A 17,208-nucleotide genomic window follows, 5' to 3' on the forward strand; every position below is an offset into this window, starting at 1 on the left:
AAATAGACACCTAATATCCATCGGATGTCGTAATAAAAACAACGCTCTATCCTATAAGAATCATCCATAATGACTAAACCCATGCCTAATTCACATAATAAAAAAATTTAAAACATGGATCAGGTAAAAATAGGATCATGTTTTATATTTTTGAGTTTTATATTTCTTTTGGTTTTTTGCATATGATTTACTATCTATGTTGAGCTTGATTTTTATTATGATTTCAAATGACGTGATCTAAAATCGATGTTTTGTAAACATGCATGCTTGTATAAATATTGTGACAAATACTAACATACCTAGAGTAGTAACGTATGTAACCAAATGGTCCCCTCATGGGATTTGCTCTGACAGGGCAATAGTATGTGGCTGAAAAAGGAAAATTAATCATGAACTGTGACAAGCATCAAACCAAAACAACCCACATGCAAAGATAAAAAGCACTCACATCATACACAAAACCAAAACTAAAATACATATGTACACGGTGCAATGTAGTATAACATGTTGGGTTATGTAGTGCCCAATATTGGGCATAGGGAAAGGACTCTTATGGATGTGTATGAACTCACGGGCCATTGTCAACATCATATGGAAAGCCATGCTAGAGCCATGCCACATAAAGTTGAATTACACCATTTCTAAAGGTTTATTATTCCATTAAAATACTAAAACCATATCATTATTAGGAACTAGCTAAGGACATAAAGATTCGGTGGACTCATGATATATTACAACTCTTTGATGATATCTATAAATAAATAATGGAGGCACAAGACAATCATCAATTGCAAGTTGGGGGTATATTGGATAATTTAGTGGAAATTTCAGTACTTGAAATCTTAAGCTTGATTTAGTCCAAGGGTGGCACTTTATTAGATGGCCTAGGAAACACCCCTTGGCCCAATTCAATAATTTGTTTTCGAAAATATAAAACCTATATATTGGGGATAATAGAGGCATCATAAAACATATCCTCCCTTGGATTAACAATTGAATCCATGGCCTCCAAGATGATCTATTGTGAAGGGAAATTGATCAAAAGGGAGTCATGTGAAATAGGAGTGATGATGCATGTGGGAGAAGCATCTTGATCACATTCCATATTGGGAAGGAGTTTTTAAGTAGCATGAAGAGGTGTTGACAAGACCATATAACAGGAAATATCTTCCACTAGAAGTAGCATGTTCTCACAATATGAGTCTAAATCTAAAGCATATGGAACCAACCAAGAGTTATCAGACTGATGTGATCCACCAGGAATGAAGAGATCATATGCATAGGAGAAATAGTGATAGAAGAAATATATGGTGGTGGATTTGGAAAAATTCCCATTAAAGATGAGTTCTTGAAGAGACCCACATTGAAATTTTCATATCATGAAGGCTTGTTACCAACAAATGACAGTCTAGTGCCCGTAGTGGTTGTCATAGTCATCACGCAGTAAGCAAGTTGATCAATTGTAACTATCTTTACTCCATGTAGAAAGCAAAGAATGTGAAATACTAATGACACAACAACAATAATAGCATAAAACCAGCTATGTCCAAGGAGAATATTATATTCGACCATGGCATCAAATACGATGGTTTCCCCCCCAATCTCAATGGAAAAAGCATGAAGAACTCCTTTATGTAAAAATTTATGGATGTCAAAGACTTGGAGTGTTGTGGTTAACTACATGAGTGTTGGAGAACTGATAGATTTCAAACATGAAAATGACATGATATAAGTGGAGGGGCCTTCATCCACAAGAGCATGGTAAATATCCATATTAAGGAAACAAATTGATATTTGAAACGTGACTTGATGAAATAACCAATACCTACTTACATTGATGTACAACATAATAAGGTTATACTTTGAGGGATCAAGCCCTCCAATAGTAGAAAACAAGGCCATATGTTTCATAGGGAAACCTTGCAAAACCTCCAAACTAGACATGGCACATAATTTTTGGGATAAATCCCTAATGATACTATAATGTTGGGAAACCTAGCATTAGGATTGTGCATTAATTGATAAAGGACACACTTAGGTGTGTGAATCATTGTCTCCAAAATATTACCTATTTGGAGAGGTTCAACGGTAGTAGTGGATATGAAAGAGTCCCCAGATGAAGAATCACTCTCAGGAATCTCATAATTCTTATCTCTCATAGCCAAATTCATAGTCCTATTGCACATAAGGATATATGATGGGCTTCCTTGGGTATTTTTTTCATGTTGTGCCTCCATGGAGAGGAGGAAGATGGGTTGCACCCATTTATTGTTTTGGTTAGGTGGGGAATGGTGAAATGATTGAGAGATTCCACTCCCATTGTGATAAGCTTCCAGGAGGTTGGGGAAATCATCTATAGTGATAAGTTCAAATGATGAATAATTCTAGCCTCATGGGGAGCTACTTGCCATTCGTCAGGATGTCATTTCTCCACCAAGATTATTTCCCGGATGTTCTGCATGATCCCTTCCCAAACAACTTCCTGAGGAAAAGGTTGATTCTTAAATATTTTTCAGTTTTGTTCTTTCCATATAGCCCATAGTGTAAACCCTAAGGTGATCCCCGAAGCTCTGTTGAGTACTGGGCTAGAGAAGAGTCCAGTTCGCCATAGGAGGATAGTTTCTCAAATGCTTTACTTGTCTCGATCCATTCTTCCAAAAATATCATCCACCTGTCGCCATTTTTTCTCTCCAAAGGGGCAAGAACTTAACATGTGTTCCAGTTCCTCATTTGGTGCTTATAGAGGCTACAATATGAAGGCCCATAGATACCCCTTCTTTGTAGTTGATCCCAGGTAAGTATTCTACCCCTGCAAACAAGCCAAAAGAAATATGCCACCTTCAGCCAACAATCTCCTTTCCATATCTTTTTCCAAATGAGATTGTGGTGCCCCTGCTCTCATCCTGCCCTGAGGTCATAAGCCTCCTTAATGGTAAAAGTGCCATTTATGGTATAGCTCCATCTTAAGATGCCTGGTCCATTTAGGAGAAAGAGATTCCTAGATTCTAATTCATTGTCATGTTGGTTCCATTGATCTGAATTAGGGGCCTGAGGCCAGTCCATGCATTCCTTTCACTTACTCCATCCTTCCCTCGACGAGCCTTCTTTCCAATATTGATCCACATATGGAAGTTCCTGCTAGTTGTGTACAAAAAAAGGTCACTTAGGTCCTATCTCCCAATTAGTTTGTCTAGATGCTACCATGAATCTTGCCAGAACAAAGTTGTTTTCCCATTTTTGGTCTCCTAGAAGACATGTTGTTGTATGAGGTCTCTATTTTGGGCTACCATATTCCAAATTGCAGAACCTTCGGGGGGTCATGATATTTGACGATATATTCAGTTCAAGTTGGAATGTTATATTTTTTGTGCCATATTTTTTTCCAAATCTTAGGTCTGCCTCTTATCTTGTGACACCATAGTTTGGCTCCCATAATTTTATTCAGAGTATAGGGATCGTAGAGGCCGAGACCTCCTTCCATATTAGACTTAGTTAGGTTGGGCCATGATACCAATGCCCACTTTTTAAATTTTTGGACTCCTCACCATAAGAACTTTTTAAAAGTGTCCACCATCTTTGCGTAGGAGATCTTTAGGGTTGCCATCCTTGAGATTTGGTCAATTGGAATAGATTGGAGAACAACTTTGAGGAGGACCATGCAACGAGCCAGATTTAAGAATCTGAAGGCCAAGCTACTGAGTTTCCCACTGATTTTTTGGAGTAGAGATTGCCAACAAGAGGTTTTTAAGGAATTCAGTGATAGAGGAATTCCAAGATATTTGGAGGCGAGAGAACCAATGCCAAAACCTAGAACCCAAGAAAGATAAGTTTGGATGGTCCCCGGGATATTGAATAAGAAGATGCAAAATTTTTCATTATTTATCATATTCCCTAAAGCATCCATTAATGTTAAAAGGATTTATTTTATTCAGCAGGCTTCTCGTAGAGATACATGGCAGAAAATCATGATATCATCCACGAATTACTGGTGAGTGACAGGGAAGTCATTGCCCCATAGTCTCATTCCCCTAAGCTAAGAGGCCTTGGCTTCTAACTTGAGATAACGAGCTAAACCTTTCGATGCAATGATGAAGAGGAATGGAGAGATGGGATTTCCTTGGCGTAGGCCACGTGAGGGATTAAAGGTTCGAGTGGGCGATCCATTGAGGAGAATGGAATACACAGGGGAGGACACCATAGCCTAGACCTAATTAATCCATCTCTGATCAAACCTAGAGGAATTAAGAATATTGTTGAGATAATTCTAGTTTAAGCAGTCATAGGCTTTGGAGAGGTCTAGTTTTACCATCATGCCAAGGAGTTTACAATGCTTTAGGGAGTGCATGATCTCCTGAGAGGTGACAAATCCATCTAGGATCTATCACCCTTCCACAAAACATGTTTATTTTGGGGTATAAGGTTAGGGAGCAGCAGCTTGAGGCATTTGACTATAACTGTAGCAATGATCTTGTAGATGACATTACAAAGTGCAATGGGGTTGAAACCTTGGGGATCTTCAAATTTAGAGGATTTAGGACTTAAAACAATGAAAGTAGTATTTAGGATTAGACATACCTTTTGGTTGCAACGTGATTCTTCAACCACCTCCAGGATGTTTTTTGCTATAAATCTCCATGTTGCTTGGAAAAATTCCACCGTAAAGTCATCTGGTCCTAGGGCCTTGTTTATCGCCATTTTTTTAACAACTTCCTCAACTTCTTCCAATGTTACTTCACTCATGAGAGCAAGGTTTTGGTCCCTTGAGATAAGATGAGGAATGTTTCTCGTAATCCTTTGAATGGCCTCTTTTCAGTCTTGGGGCGGTTCACAGAAGACGGATTTGAAATGGTTCATGACCAACTCCTCCATTTCCTCATGTTGAACCTTTCAATTCCTTGCTTCATCCTTTAATGAGTAGATCTGATTGTGTTGTCGGTGTTGGATCATGGATTTGTGGAAGAACTGTGTGTTTCATTCTCCTTCGCGCAACCACATTACCCTTGATTTCTACTTCCATAATATCTCTTCCTACTTTCTTTTCTCTTCTAGTTGATTGATTGGTCTTCCTTACTCTACCACAAGATTATCGGTTCTGCCTAGTTGGATGATCTGTTCTTGGAGTTCCTGCATTTTATTGGTTAACTAGGGTTGGTCTTTCATGATTTGTTTGAACTTCTCCTGTTTCCATTTCTTGATATTTTTCTTGAGCTCCTTTAACTTCAGTGAAAAGGTGAGCATGTGATTCCTTCCGTGCTCTTCATTGTTATTCCACAAACCTTCTATTTTCTTCATGAGGTTGGGATTCATCAACCAAAAGGATTCAAATCTAAAGGGGTGATTCTTAGGGCCTATTTTTAAATCAATCTCCAGGCAGATTGTGATCTGATCTCATGCAAGGGAGGATCGAGGCCTCAAATAAGATATCGTTGGTGATCACTTTCTCTGAATTCAAGAACCAGTCCAATCATGAGGCAATTTGGTGAGATCCTTCCCTTCTATTGTTCTAGATGTAGATGCCATTATTCACTGGCAGATCCACAAGGCGTAGATCCACAATGAGGTCCCCAAATGCTTCCATGTCTTCCTCTATTTGACGGATTCCTCCTTTATTCGTTGCCATCGATGATATCATGTTGAAGTCACCCCCTACTATCAATAGGTTGTCGAGATACACTCGTTGCAGTTTTGTGAGGTTCTAGAGGAAAAACCCTTTTTCTCCTGGAATGTGAGGCGTATAAACTCTTGTCAATAGGACCCGGTGTCTTGAGACAATATGGTGAAATTTTCTTGTGAGGATTCTTGGGAGTCTAACCCAATCCTCAAATACTATTTCAGCAGGGTTCCATAGGATAGTTAGGCCTCGTGCACTACCTCTAGCATCTTGAGTTACTACCTCATAATGAGGTTTATAACTTTTCAGAATTTCCTTTAACTTTGTTTCTGCAATCTTGGTTTCCTAAATCACCATAATATTGGGCTTGTCCCTTTTGAGCTTGTCCTTCATATATCTCTGTTTTCCTCTGCTGTTTAGGCCTCTTACATTCCAGGATGTAATTATCATTTCGGGGATTTGTTGAGTTGGTGGAATAACGTTGCAATGGTACCACCCTTCCAAAGTTGACCAGCATTTCTCCTACCATCTGTATGGATTCATTCAGGTTCTTCCCTCCTCGATTTTTCCCTCCTTTCCCTTGAGTTCCATGTTCCAAATCTTGGCTTGAGATCCCAAATGATCTGGTTGGTTTGTAGCCATCATTCCCTTCTTGGCCTTGTATTGTTGGAAGTTGTCTTTGTAGAGCCATTTCTGGTCCTCCAGGTTGAATTCCTCATCTAGATCCTGCTACTCGTTTAACAATATTCTCATTACTTGTTCTTATGTTCTTAGTTCCTCCTTCTGGTTGTCGATCTCCATATTGACCTGATCAACTGGTTGTTTGGTGACCTCTTTGTCTTAGGATTCCTCTTCTGCCTTTCTCTTTGTATTACTCTCGACCTTCTGTGGGGTTGGTTGGTTCTCTAGGCCCGAATTTGCATTCATGACCTTTGTACCCTCTTCCTCCTCTTGAAGGATATCATATTGGTTGTTATTCCTCAAGCCTTTGTTGTTTGGTGGTTGGTTTTGAGTTTGTTGATTCCTGTGGGTCTATTTCTTCCTTTGAACTTCTTAGAAACCCTGTGCATCCTCTTTAGCTTTGGCCTGGCTATTTGCGTTGGGCATTTCTTGAGGTTCAAACTGATTTAGAGGGAATTCACAAAATAGGTACCCATACTCATGGCATCTACGACATCTAAAAGGAATATGCTCGTAGTCCAGGGGTTGTTTCCAAACCTCATCATGGTATTCGAGCTCAATGAATTTGGGGAGAGGCTGTGTTATATTCATATAGACACAGATCCAAGCATAAGAGGTGTACCACACCCTCTGTGTGGAATTTGTGACCCTGACAAAGCTTCCAATGGAGTTTCCAATGCCCTCAAAGATATTTGGATCCTAGAAGTCGATCGGTAAGACAAATAATCTTACCCAGACTAGTGCTGCTAAGAATTTCCCCTAGTTAGGATTATAACATTCTTCCTAATGCCTCATAAAGAGACCTCCATTGTTGAAAAAATATGGTCCATTTTTGAAAACCCTTTCCTTATCCTTCATATTAGTGAAATTTTTTGTAAAGAATCCTCTAGCCCCCAGCTTCAGCTCAATATGACCTTTCAGATGCCATTTTTGTTGGATCCATTTGACCAAATCCCTCTCTGTTGGCCAAACCTCGATAAATTTGCATATTAATGCATGGTCTTTCATGTATTTCTTGTATGTCTCTAGCTTGTTGCTGGGTATGACAAATCATGGATTTTTGGCAGCCCGTGGAAGACACTGCCCACAAAAACGTGCTTTCCACTAGGCGCTAAGGACTGGAGGGCCTTTAACATTGCCTCCATAATTACCTGTTAACACTGCTCCTTGAATGCTTGATTCACCAGCCATAATTTTTCGATAGGAGGGGATCTCTCCCCCCCGACAGTTTCACTCATACATCTCTTAGAATACCAGGATGAGGTAGGTCCAGGAGAGGGGATCACCACAATCTTAGGTCTGTTGCATAAGTATCAGGGTTTTCATATCAAAACCCTAGCCGAGGTCACAAGTCACAAAGCTCTAGATTTCATTTGGATGATTAAATATTATAATGAAGAGATGTGAAATATGATAATATAACAAATTAATTCAAACATCATATACAAATGTACTAATCAAATATTAATTTATATAAATATTGTTATAATATATATGTCGATTTCTCGATGAATAATGGATTTAAAAAATTACAATAATTGCACTCTCACAGGACGATGTCTCCAAGAAAGAGAAAATATCATACAAAAACGTCAGTGCGCCCATAAAATAAAAACATGTTGATGCTTTAATGTAAATAAAGTCACTGTGACATCATCTTTTAACATCACCTTTTTAGAAAATGACAACATCGAGACTTTCATGTCTTAAAGCACCGACATTGTTTTTCATTAATGCCTTGGTGCATTGTAACACTTAACACACTAGTGCTTTCATAGAACTAACACCCCCTAGTTCTACAAAATATTAATTCCATTCTCGGTGCACTATTAAAATTAATAGCATCAAACCTTCTATATAACAAATGCATCGGTGCATTTATGTAAACAAGATGTGTTGGTGTTCCATGTTTAAGAGAAAGCACCAGAACTGCAATTATTTTTTGCATGCCCCAGAGTCGTTCCTTCATCAAAGAAAGACTAGGGCTTTTTTATATAACCATCAGCATGGTATACGTTTCAAGGTCCGGTGCCCTTTGAGTTGAATGCTCCTTGAATTTTTTTGTTGTAAGCACCGAGGTAGTATACATTTCAGGTTCTGGTGCTCTTTCAATTAAACGCCTCGATGCTTTTAACTATGCATGAAGCCCACTATGTTTCTATAAGTAGCGCATGGGGTTGCTTGTTCCATAAAACACATTGGGAAAAAAACGTCCGCTAAAACCTCCACCTGCTCATTTTTTTTGTCAAGAAGTTTAATTATAAGCTTCCCTAAAAAATCTGTTCCGTCAAACAAATATTTTAGCGGATGTTTTCTTGGCAATTTTTTCCAATTTTATAACACTAAAAACTTTTGTTATAACCTTCGTTAGAAGGTCTTTTCCTTGTAGTGAGTGGATAATGAGACTATAATGACTGGTGTGAAAGAACACACTCTTAAAGTTGAAAACTATGTCATCCATTGCATTGAATACTACTCATTCGGTCCAACAAAATTATACTATTGTTGTAGGGAAAACCCAACACCCCCCATCATTTGAAATAATAGGGATCCTTTCCATTTATTTTTGGCTAAACATCTTTTATGATTTTCATTTAAGTTAAATGTCTTACAAATTTTATCATTTTTTAATTTTTGTTGGATTTATGTTTTGATTGTTTCATTGAATCTGACTTTTCACACACTTTCCATCGATATTTGTTTCGATTCATTTGGTAAATATGTTTGTAAATGGAACTCCTTTGAAGTTTGATCGTTTTCTCGCCTCGACTAAAAATGTAAATAGATGTATAAAATTTCGATTTTTCGTAGCTAATTAATTTTAATAGTCATTCATTGTAAATATTAACTCTTGTTTAGTTCTTACTAATGTTCTTTCATTTTTCACTAACGGTCCTACAAAATGACCCAACTAAATCATACAACAAATGTGTTTCAAAATGTTGGTAATTTAATCCAATTTATTATTTTAAAAAACATTTCCAAGACCGGATTCTCAAAATATCAAAATAACTATAGTCCAGTTTGGAGGATTATTAATCCCACGTGGGCCCTAGTTCATATCACTTCCTTCCTTCCAAAATCTCGATCTAAGAAAGAAATGAGATCCAAAAATTGTGTTTGAGAAATGCGATCAAAATTTGCGATGAGATATTGGGATATCGCATATCGCAAAAATCTAAAACACCGTAAACTAGTCCCTTAAAATGTGCAATGTGTGATTTTGGAAAATATACGAGAGGCTAACACGAAGGTAGTTTTGGCTTTTTAGCCCCACTATCTTCACCGGACAAGTGAATGGGGGAGCCGTGGCGAACGAAACCTCGGTTCATCTCGCCCCACCCCTATTCTTATTGTCATATAGGGGGGAAATTGCCCCGCACCTGACTGTGATAAGCCTTCCCGAGACCAGTGGACCTCACTCGTATTAGTAAGAACAAGGAAAGCATCTTGACTGGAGAGTGAAGAACAAGGAAAGGTACAAGGCTTTATTGAACTAATAGGCAATATAAAGGTTTAGGTTTTTTAATATAAGGTTTTTGTATCACCTCCTTATGACTCCCGTACCTCCACCTCACCTCATCCTACCTCATGCTCACCTCATCCTCCACTTCCCTCTTCCATCACTCCTCTTCATGTGGATGGAATAAATGAAAAAAGATTAAATCCAATGGTTTGTTTTGTATGAATTTTGGATTAATTTCAATGGTTTGTATATAAAAATTTTATTTAATATTATATTTATATTATAATAATTATACTATAATTATAATATTTATTATAATTTTAATATATTTTAAATTATAAAATTACATTTAAATTAATTTATGTTAAATTATTTCCATCTTAATTAATTTATGTAAATAATTAATTTAATTTGTAATCACCATTTATTAGCATTAACTAAAACTAATTGTATCTATTAATTAATTAAGTAATAATTAAGTCAGAATTAATTATTAAATAATTAAAATTTAATTTAGGATTAGAATTTAATTAACAAATTCTGATTTTTTGTCGAGGTAACAAAATTTCCAGAATTATGCCAAATTTGACTCATCAAATTTGAAGACTTATAGATTGAGTTTTATTTGGCCAAATGAGGCTCAAGACGGCTCATTGGAAAGATAAAATTATGGAGAACATTTATAAAGTGGTTGCAAAGCCAGATTTGATCATTTAATTGTTCTAAATTTAGGCAGAAGATCAAGCTCTAATTTTTTAAAACAAAATCAATTTTCTGAGTTTTATTTTTTGCATTCTCATTTGCCGACGACTTCTTCTGAGTGCAAATTCATTCACCTATGTTCTCCTTGTCCAATTAAATTATCACAAGCATCAATAGAAAGCTCAAATTTCATTTTCAATTATTTATTTAATTGAATTTGATTGGATTTCTTTTAATTCCAGATTTAGCATTTAGATTTTATTTTTATATTTTATTTTTGTTTTGATTTGTTTTGCAGGAAAACAGTTGAAGAGATGAAGAGAAAAGAATGTCAACCAATGAGAAGGCTCCAACAATAGAAGAACGAAATTTTGAACCAATGATAATTGATTAAATAGATTTCTCTTTCAACAAACTTTCTTGTTAAAAATTCTTTTGAAATTATTATAAATAACAGATTGTAGAATGTAATAAGGGGCTTCTCTCCTCTGTAATTCTGGAATTCTAAAAGCACTTCTATAATATGAATTTAGATTTGTAGGTGAGAGGAGAGAAAATATCAAATCTGGGGATTATTGAGGATTTTTCTTTTGCATTCTGAATTATGTATGATGGGTAGATTTTGCACTTCTACAACTCTTGTTGTAATAACAAAAATTCAAGCAATGTAAAGGACTGTTGGAGATCAGAGCCATCGAAATGGATTCAATAAATTGGTATTTCTAATATTATTGTTTTAAATATTAATTTCATTTTACGATAACAGGAATGTGTCATTTTATTTATATTTCTGCACTATTGTCGGTATGAGTAATTTGTCTCAATCATATGTTATTTATCTCTGCTCTTATGGGTTGAATTCTAGTTTCTAAGTAACTATTTACTCATAAATCTGTCTTTTAATATTGGTTTAACCAATAGTAATATGGTGTGAAACATTTCCTCATATTATTGTTTAATTATTCGAATTACTGATTAAACAATCAATATCATTTTGTGAACTTCTTCCTAAATTTTGTTGGTTGATTATTTCAGTCAAGAGGTCTCTTAATAGAATGTGACTTGGCATACATAATGTCAGTTAGTTGAACTACTTCATTAGTTTGATATTCATTATAAGCCAGACATATTTAAATCTCAATCATTTAAATATCTTGCTCTCAACTGGGTTAGATCTATATCTGCTTAATTGAGATAGGATTAGGATTTAGTTCCTTTTGCTTGCATTATAGAATAAGTTTGCATTTAGATTTAATTTTACATTCTTATAAGTCCTCTTCACAAAGAGGAAAACTTTAGTTGTGGCTTGGCTAAGCCCCAGATCAGCTTAAGGATCACTTCCTTACCTGATCAACAAGAGGGTTGATCTGATGTCTCTTCTCTATTGGTGGATGAAATTCATATTTTAAGTCATTGGAGATTGAGAGAAGGTAACTAGAACTAGTTGAACCAATCAGAACCACCATTCCAAATGGAAAAGGAGCTGCTTTAAGATCTGGAACAGGTGGTCATCCCCAATTTTTGTTGCAGCGAATTTCGAGGCTTCAACATTTTGGTGCTAGAAAGAGGGCCTGAAACTTATTATCTATTGGAGTCTTTGTATTCTAACATCTTATTTTTATTACAATGACTCCTCTTAAACTTCCAATTTGGAGTTGTATCCATGGACGTGCATATTCCAATAGTCCACCTGAAATGGTAAGATTGTTGTCTCAGGTAAAGTTTAATGATAAGAGAATTTCTTCTGCTTTTAATCATGCCTTTCAATTTATTCAAAAAATTTCAAATTCTACTTTTCATGATATTGATAAAGGCATTTTATGCAAGATTTTTACTCTTACATTAACGGAAAAAGCCAGAAGCTGGTGTCAATCACTTCTAGTTGCCTCAATTCACAGTTGGGATCATTTTCTTACAATGTTCCTTTGTAAATTTTACGGTTATAACTATGAATAGGTATGTGACGATTTTGAAGATTTACAAAGATTCGAAAATGAACCTTTGATTGATTTACCATCAGGTTTCGTTTAAATTGGTTGAAATTTAAAATTGAAGAAAAACCTACGGAAGAGGAATTATTAGACTGCTATGAACATATTTTCTCTCTTCCTCCCATTTATAATCCATGTGAAATTATTTCAAGCTTTTTTCAAACTCCTTCCAATTACATTAACACAATTGAGAGTTCTAATATTAAGATGCAAACAAATGATGATGAAGTGGCCTCTATTATGTACAGTCAATTCCTTCATTTAGTGCACACTTCTTATATTATTGATAGTGACTGGGATGCACCTTCACATGTGTTAGGTCCTTATAATATTAGTGATTCCCCCATTACTATTGTCGTTGTATCCCTTATTATTATTGTTGTGCCCCTATTGTCCCCATATTGTTATTATTGTGCCACAAAGAATCCCTCTATTGTTATTTTTGTGTCTTTATATTTATTATTAGGTCAGCTTGGTTATATTGTGACCCCTTAGACTCCTATATATAGAAAGGAGGTTTTGTCATTTGAATCATCTACGAATTATTCATTTGTGTAATGTAAAGGAGGTTACCCACTCGAAGAGGCATATTTCTAAGGCGTTGATCTATCTTTTCTATATTTTTGTGAGTTGGTTTCATAACATTTGGTATCAGAGCTTTCAATTCTAGGGTTTCGCTGCTCCAAACAGGCCATCATGGATTTTCGCTATAACTTTTTTTATCCGACGTTTCAGAAGCTACAAAAAAAATCCCATTTGAGCTGAAATCGTTCTGAACTTTGGGTCCGAATTTCAGAGCTTGTCTCGCTATATTTGTGGAGATATGATCTGAGAAAGTTAGGGTTTTTGCAGACTCCCAAATTACATTCCAAACAGGTGACCTGGCGAAAATCGACATAACTTTTGTTTTGAGCATCAGATTGAAATTTCTTAACAAGTTACAGAAGAGGAAGGCCTGTAGTTTTCTTTGTATCATTTTCAGGTATTAAGGTCGAAACAGTGACACGTGGCACGTCATACAAGTTCACTCTACTGAACTAGTCTATAATCAGGTCACCGTGGGAGATTTGGCATAACTCTTCCTTGGAGAATCCAATATTGACCAAACTTGCAGGGTTAGAAAGAGGACTCAAAGAGCTACCGTAAGACAAGATTTCAGATATTCGAAATCCGTAGTTACAGAGATATAACATATTCAATATCGAGCTTTTACAAAGTAAAAAAGGTGTGTAGTTTTTTTTTTAATTTTGCATAAGATTGGTTTGAAAAATTAGTTTGAAGGAATTCAAAGGGAATAGTGAAGAATTATTAGCATTAATTAATTCCCTGAAGAAAGAAAATGGAAACACCTAGTAAGCAACCTGAAAGCTCTAGCATGTCTGATGAAGAAGAGGAAGAAATGCAACATGATATATCAAAATTACAAGACCAAGTACAACAAATTTCACTCTCACTAAAGGTAAATGAAGCCAAGATGAATGGCGTGGAAGCTAATATGAATGGCATGCAATTTAAGATGAATGGCATGGATGCTAAGATGGAAGCTAAGATGAATGGCATGGACGCTAAGATGAATGGCATGAACGATAAGATGGAAGATAAATTTGAATAAGTTGCTACAAGAAATGATCACTAATGGTGAAAGGGTAGTAAAAGAAACTTGTGATGAGAACAAAAGAAATGTTAATCATGATTTCATAGACTCTAATGTTGGATTGAAGACCCACCATGTTCCAAAAATTGATATGAGGAAGTTTGATGGCAAGGATTCCAGAACATGGATACTACAGATGGAGCAATTTTTCAATCTCCATAATGTGCAAAACACACAAAAGGTCCGTATTGCAACTTTATATTTGGAACCAAATCAGATTGTATGGTATCGATGGATTTTCTCTCGTAAACAAATTGTCACTAGGGCAATTTTTACGGAAGAAATGATAGCACATTATGAGGATACAAAAAGCAACAACTTTTTTAGCTAATTGATAAATCTCAAACAAAAGGGTTCAATGATGGAGCACATTGAGGACTTCCAAAAATTGAACATAAGGGTAAAAGATATTCCAGAGGAGCATAGGATTGATGTGTTCATAGGGACTTTAAAGGATAATATCAAACATGAGGTTCACCTTTGGGAACCTGATTCATTGGAGAAGGCATTCAGGTCAGCAAGGAAAAAGAAAGCAAAATTATGGCAACCAGGAAGCCTACCACTCACAACTATAAAGATGGAAGTGTTGTGGCCCCTAGCCTTCCACAACCTACAAGGTTGACACCACAACAATTGTAAGAAAAAATAGCAAAAGGGCTTTGTTACAGTAGTGATAGAAAACACACTAAAGGTCATAAGTGTGCTGAGAAGAAATTATTCTACATAGATTGTGAAGAGGAGGAAGAAAAAGAACAAGAAATGTCAAAAGAAGAGGATATAGTCCAGGAACAAATCCTAGATAAAGAAGAAATGAATCCGACCATATCTTGTAATACATTGGCTGGAATTACCACTCCTCAAACTATCAAGATAGAAGGACATATCAAGAAGAAAAGGGTAATAGTGTTGATTGATTCAAGAAGTACCCATAATTTTATTCATTGTACGATAGCAAAGGAATTGAATTTCTTCCTATATCCAGCACCAGAGTGTCAAGTTATGGTTTCAAGTGGAGGAACCATAAATTGCTTTGGAAAGTGCCATAATATCAAGCTATCCATGGGAGAATATGTACTAAATAGCCCAATGCCTTCCATTCCAATGGGTGGTGCTAATGTTGTACTAGGAGTCCAATGGCTACAATCCTTGGGTACAATAGCTTTTAATTTTCAAGAATTTTTCATGAAATTTTCTGCGGAAGGAAAGGAAGTTGAATTAAGGGGTATTGCAAGGAAATCAGGAAAGATAATCAGCTCTAACAATATGACAAAGCTTCTAAAGAAGGAACAACGAGGTGTAATTGCACAATTATATTCGCTAGAGGTTCCCACATCGACATCATTTATCTCTTCAAATCTCCAAAAAGTCTTGGACAATCATTCCAAGGTATTTAAGACTCCCAAAGGTCTCCCACCTATTCGTGATCATGATCATGCTATTCATTTGATTCCAGGAAGTGTTCCTCCCAACATCAGGCTGTACAAATATCCCTATTCCCAAAAGAGTGAAATTGAACGTATGGTTGCATAAATTCTAGAGGTTGGTATAATTCAACCTAGTCAAAGTTCTTTCTCTGATCCAGTAGTATTGGTGCACAATAAGGATGGATCATGGTGCATGCGTTTGGAATATAGGGAGCTCAACAAGCTCACTATTAAATATAAATTTTTCATTCCTGTCATTGATGAATTATTGGATGAATTGCATGGATCAATTTACTTCACCAAGTTGGATCTTCGTTCAGGATATCATCAAATTAGAATGAAGACTGAAGACATTCTGAAAACAACATTTAGAACTCATGAAGGTCATTATGAATTTTTGGTCATGCCTTTTGGCCTTACCAATGCACCTTCTACATTTCAAGGTTTGATGAATTCCATTTTCAAACCCTTCCTTAGAAAATTTGTGTTAGTATCTTTTGATGATATACTAATCTACAAAAAGTCTTGGAAGGATCATGTTGAACATGTTGACAGGGTGCTCAAACTATTGTAGGAGAAAAAAATATATGCAAAAAGCTCCAAATGTTTCTTTGGAGTACAAGAGGTGGAATTTCTGGGTCATATTGTAACTCATGAAGGTGTTAAGGTAGACCCTAGCAAAATTAAAGCCATTATGGAATGGAAAATCCCCACATCCATTAAGCATCTGCGAGGATTTCTCGGGTTGATAGGGTATTATCGCAACTTTGTTAAGAATTATGGGAGAATAAAAACACCTCTAACAACATTATTGAAGAAAGATGAATTTTCATGGACTCCAGAATCAACAAAGGCCTTCGAACATCTTAAAGAGGCAATGTGCCAAGCACTGGTATTAGTTACGCCAGACTTCACAAAAACCTTTATTGTGGAATGTGATGCTTCAAGAAATGGAATTGGTGCTATTTTAATGCAAGATGAAAGACCCATTACTTTCGAAAGTGTTCAGTCAAGGGAAAATATTTACAAAAAGCTATTTATGAGAAGGAAATGTTGGCAATACTACATGCACTTAAGAAATGGTGACCATACCTAATGGGAAGGCACTTCAAGGTAAAAATGGATCATGATAGTCTTAAATACATTTTAGAACAAAGATTATCCTCTGAAGAGCAACAAAAATGGGTCACAAAGATGTTGGGTTATGACTTTGAAATCATCTACAAAAAAGGGAAGTAAAATGTTGTGCCAGATGCACTCTCAAGAAAGGATGAGGATGTGGAAGCATTGTTGTGTGCCATTTCTATTATCCAACCAGATTGGATAAACGAAGTAAGGGAGGAATGGAAGAATGACGAAGAAGTGTGGGCACTCATTCGAAAGTTACAACAAGATTCTAGTACATATGATACATTTAGCTGGAAAAATGATTCATTATGGTACAAAGATCGCTTATACCTATGTAAGAATTCCCAACTCAAACAAAAGATTCTTATGGAATTGCACACTTCTCCCTTAGGAGGGCACTCAGGATTTTTAAAAACTTACCACAGGGTTAAGAAGGAATTTTTTTGGGATGGCCTTAAATCGGATATTCAAAAGTTTGTGGCGAAATGTTTGGTTTGCCAACAAAATAAAGTTGAAACAATTAAGACCCCAGGTCTATTACAACATTTATC

This window comes from Pinus tabuliformis, chromosome J, assembly GCF_031772625.1.
Source record: "Pinus tabuliformis cultivar Carrire ecotype Pingquan chromosome J, CPIR1, whole genome shotgun sequence".
In the NCBI taxonomy this organism is placed as follows: domain Eukaryota; kingdom Viridiplantae; phylum Streptophyta; class Pinopsida; order Pinales; family Pinaceae; genus Pinus; species Pinus tabuliformis.